Source organism: Anolis sagrei, chromosome 2 (assembly GCF_037176765.1).
Source record: "Anolis sagrei isolate rAnoSag1 chromosome 2, rAnoSag1.mat, whole genome shotgun sequence".
Lineage (NCBI taxonomy): Eukaryota > Metazoa > Chordata > Lepidosauria > Squamata > Dactyloidae > Anolis > Anolis sagrei.
The window spans coordinates 3,952,801-3,958,271 of record NC_090022.1 but is presented as its reverse complement, the minus strand read 5'-3'; positions in this window follow the sequence as shown (position 1 = coordinate 3,958,271).

Sequence of the window (5,471 nt, the reverse complement as noted above, 5' to 3'; positions counted from 1 at the left end):
TGGCACAAATACCCAATACACCCAAATTTGAATACTGGTGGGGTTGGGGGGATTGGTTTTGTCATTTAGGAGTTGTAGTTCTGGCATTTATAGTTCACCTACAATCAAAGGGCATTCTGAACTCCACCAACGATGGAATTGAACTAACTTGACACACAGAACTCCCACGACCAACGGAAAATACTGGAAGGGTTTGGTGGGCATTGATCTTGAGTTTTGGAGTTGTAGTTCACTTACATCCAGAGAGCACTGTGGACTCAAACCATGATGGATCTGGACAAACCTTCGAACAAATACTCAATATGCTGAAATGTGACCACTGGTGGAGTTTGGAGAAATTAGACCTTGACATTTGGGAGTTGTAGTTGCTGGGATTTTTAGTTCACCTACATTCAAAGAGCCTTCTGAACCCCACCAACTATAGAATTGAGCCAGGCTTCTCACATAGAACGCCTATGATCCACAGAAAATACTGTGTTTTCTGATCATCTTTGGTGACCCCTCTGATACCCCTGGCATCCCCCCCCCCCCCGGGGTCCCGACTCCCAGGTTGAGAAATGCTGCAGTAGACTCTTAGAGAGAGTAGAAACCATCTGTATTCCTTTAGATGATGACAGGGACAGTTATGCTTTAGACTTCAGTGGGTTCAGAAGTATACACTTTAGACTTCAATGCAGGAATAGTATGTTTAGAACAGCGTTTCTCAACCTGGGAGTCAGGACCGCTGGGGAGGGGGTCGCGAGGGGATGTCAGAGGAGTCACCAAAGACCATTGGAAAACACAGGATTTCCTGTTGGTCATGGGGGTTCTGTGTGGGAAGTTTGGCCCAATTTTATCCTTCGTGGGGTTCTGCATGCTCTTTGATTATAGGTTAACTAAACCCCAGAAACTACAACTCCCAAATGTCAAGGTCTGTTTCCCCCAAACTCCAGCAGTATTCACATTTGGGGATATTGAGTATCTGTGCCAAGTTTGGTCCAGATCCATCATTGTTTGAGTCCACAGTGCTCTCTGGATGTAGATGAACTACAGCTCTAAAACTCAAGGTCAATGCCCACCAAACCCTTCCAGTATTTTCTGTTGGCCATGGGAGTTCTGTGTGCCAAGTTTGGTCCAATTCCATCGTTGGTGGAGTTCAGAATGCTCTTTGATTGTAGGTGAACTATAAATCCCAGCAACGACAACTCCCAAATGACAAAATCAACCCCGCTCCTAAACCCCATCAGTATTCAAATTTGGGCGTTATCGGGTATTTGTGCTAAACTTGGTCCACATCCAGCATATCCGATATTTACATGACGATTCACAACAGGAGCAAAATTACTGTTATGAAGTAGCAATGAAAATAATTTGGTGGTTTGGGGTCACCACAACACGAGGAACTGTGTTAAGGGGTCGCGGCATTAATAAGGTTGAGAAACACTGGTTTAGAGACTTATAGATGCTTTGGACTGTGGATGAATGATTCTAAGAAGATGCCCTGTGTTACCTACACAGAGAAACTACTTAAATTCCTATTGTAACTGGATTCATAAGCAAAGTGCCTGTATGCTGTGTACATGAAGTTTGTGAGTAAACCACCTCTGTTACTTTTAAAGAAGACTGTTTCTTTGATCTCTTGAGAGCGTGATTTATTTTATTAAAATATATTTTAAGGGAGAGTAGATGTTTCTTGGGCAACTAAAGGAACACTTCCGAAATTCTTCTGAATATATATGTTTTGTGTATTGGCATGTCTTTGTCCCTAGCAGTTCAAAGAAATAACTAGGTACATTAGTTTAACCTAGTTGCCTCACTGGTGAACATTATTTTTTTAAAGGTTGTGACTTCTAATACAGTGATGATGATGATCAGAGGCAAACTGAGGGTATACTTGTAATGTATTTATAAAAAACCACTGCAAAGAGACCACCAATTTGTAACGATGGCACCCAGTTTGTAACGATGCCACCAATTTGTAACAGTTTGTAAAGGAGCCACTACTTTGTAAGGACTTATTAAATTGATAACACAACTAATAGCTTGTAATGTTGATTTGGTCTTTCTTCAATGTGTAGCGTGGCTTAACTTGAAAGTATTTGTAACAGAGACTTGGCTTTGGAAGAAACTGTAATAAGTTTATTGAAATATAGAAGAAGCTTGATGGTTTCAATGTTTCTTAACTCTTAGAGGCACATATCTTCAGAGGTTACATTTATAACATTTCATAATACAACTCTTGAGAGTACTGTATTTGTTGTAAACCGCTGTGAGTCGCCTTCGGGCTGAGAACAGCGGTATATAAGCAGAGTAAATAAATAAATAAATACTGTTCCTTCTGTTAAACAGGTTTTAAATTTATTTTCCTTTAAAATGTGTTTCTTTAACAGGTTACTTCAGGTACAAGCTTATTCTTTCCTTATGTTATTTCTGTTGCAGTGAAGATCCTTATTAGGGTTCTCTCCCCCCTTTGCTCATACACTGGCTAATAACATAAATAAGTCAACTCGACCTATGTAAACTACACAGGCTAAAAGCCAAAACCTTCCTGATTCTCAAGACAGTAGAATCAGCCTTTCGGAAAAACCTGAAATTCAGAAAAACTTACCGAATTTGGACTTTTGAACCAATTTTGAACCATGTAGGAATAGTAGGAGGAGCAATTTCGAATTTGAACCACTTACCCATTGTTTGTAATTATTTTCGGATGTCTCCCACAGTTATTTTGATTTTCAGAACCATTGAGCAACTTTGGCAAAGCTTAAACAAATGGTGATGCAAAGAGGGACGAGGTGGGTGTGGCTAAGCAGTAGCACAGCTCTTCTTGAAGGCCACGCCCTCAGTGGTAGAGATTGCAAAAGGTCCTGCTGTTAAACTACAAGACCTTTTGCAATCTCTACCACTGGGGGCGTGGCCTTCAAGAAGAGCTGTGCTTAGCCACGCCCACCTCATCCCAGAGTCTTTGCATCACCACTCACCAGGGAAGGGAAAACCAGGAACATATTTTCTTTTTTACTTTAAAAGTGTACCGTATCGCTGTCTACGAACCCACACGCTCACTCCGGTCATCTGGAGAGGCCCTGCTCGTGATCCCGCCCGCGTTGCAAGCGCGCTTGGTGGGGACGCGAGACAGGGCCTTTTCTGTGCTGGCCCCCCGACTCTGGAACGCCCCCCCGAAGGATCTCAGACAAGCCCCTACATTGGCAGTCTTCAGGAAGGAATTGAAAACCTGGCTGTTCCGATGTGCCTTTCCAGATTAGGAACCCCAGCACCAAATCCCAGAAGCACGTTAGTAGAACCAAGATCACTGCACACTGCACACCGCACTTATATTTAACCCCACATCCCTCCTGCCACATCAGCACTTTTAACCCTGTACCCCTACTTTGGCCGGCCCAGTTTTAATAGTGTCTTGTTGTATTGTTATTGTTATTGTTTTCTTGCTTAACTGTTTTAATTTGCTTTGGGTATTGTATTGTTGTGTTTTTTCGGGCTTCGGCCTGTGTAAGCCGCATCGAATCCCTTGGGAGATGCTAGCGGGGTACAAATAAAGTTATAATAATAATAATAATAATAATAATAATAATAATAAAATACTTAAAATACTTTCGAGAGAAGATAAAGGTGTATTGTCGAAGGCTTTCATGGCTGGAATCACTAGGTTCTTGTGGATTTTTTCGGGCTATAGAGCCATGTTCTAGAGGCATTTCTCCTGACGTTTCGCCTGCATCTATGGCAAGCATCCTCAGAGGTGTGAGGTCTGTTGGAAGTAGGAAAAATGGGTTTATATATCTGTAGTTTATATATCTGGGTTTATATATCTTTATATCAGATATATAAACCCATTTTTCCTACTTCCAACAGACCTCACACCTCTGAGGATGCTTGCCATAGATGCAGGCGAAACGTCAGGAGAAATGCCTCTAGAACATGGCTCTATAGCCCGAAAAAATCCACAAGAACCTGAAGATAAAGGTTCCTATTCTCCCATGCAAGTCAATGGCAGCAAATAGCCCACTGGCAGGGCTCCCGCCTTGGAAACAAAAGGCTGCCCGTTCGAATCCTGGTCAGGGACAAAAAGTCAAGATCAGCTGGAAAAACGGGAGGCCATGGAGGATTGCCAAGACACCTGCCATTAACGAAGCGATTCAGAAATTTCTGATGTTTTCCGATCTTTTTTTCCAGAAAATTTCAGAAATCATTTCAAAATCGAATCGCCAGCGCCCCCTACATCCGAAATGAGTTTTGAACCATTTTTTGGATCAAACAAGCCTAATGTGTGTGTGTATATAGTAAGCCACTCTGAGTCCCCTTCAAGGTGAGAAGGGTGGCATATAAATTTCATAAATAAATAAATAAGCGTCCTTGAATCATAGAATCAAAGAGTTGGAAGAGACCTCCTGGGCCATCCAGTCCAACCCCATTCTGCCAAGAAGCAGGAATATTGCATTCAAATCACCCCTGACAGATGGCCATCCAGCCTCTGCTTAAAAGCTTCCAAAGAAGGAGCCTCCACCACACTCCGGGGCAGAGAGTTCCACTGCTGAACGGCTCTCACAGTCAGGAAGTTCTTCCTCATGTTCAGATGGAATCTCCTCTCTTGTAGTTTGAAGCCATTGTTCCGCGTCCTAGTCTCCAAGGAAGCAGAAAACAAGCTTGCTCCCTCCTCCCTGTGGCTTCCTCTCACATATTGATACATGGCCCTCATCATATCTCCTCTCAGCCTTCTCTTCTTCAGGCTAAACATGCCCAGTTCCCTAAGCCGCTCCTCATAGGGCTTGTTCTCCAGACCCTTGATCATTTTAGTCGCCCTCCTCTGGACACATTCCAGCTTGTCAATCTCTCTCTTGAATTGTGGTGCCCAGAATTGGACACAATATTCCAGATGTGGTCTAACCAAAGCAGAATGTAAAATCACCTTCTCTCCTTGCTTGATGATTTTAATTGGGGCTGATCTGAATGCTCACCTACAGCAGGGACTCACTAGAATTGGGCAGTTCAGACTTCTCACTTGTCCGGGTTTCTGCCAACAGGCTTCTTTCTGGTCTCACTGCCAGGTGCTGCCTCCTAAAATTGGAGGCAACACTATGAAACCCCCTCGTGACCCCCTCAGGGGTCCCGACGCCCAGGTTGAGAAATGACTCTGCACTCAATGTGGGGGTGACAGTTTCTGACAAGCTTTGAGCTGGCCTATCTCCATTTACTTTTTGCAAACAGGACATTACCTTGAACTCAAACGTGTGCTGTCCATCTACTTCCTCTGTCCTCACTAAAACTGATGTTCCCCAACACTTTAATTTCCTTAATCTTCATCTGAGATTCAGAGTTTTATTTTTGTTGCAAGGATTCTTAAAGGCATCTTGTTAAAGATCTGACTATTTGATTCGTATTTAGGTGGGAGACCAAGGACCAGACCAAATTATTTTAGAGGCCTTAGATGGCCTCCAGCCAGGCATTCCGCACTCCAGTTTTAGGGATACGATATCTTGGGA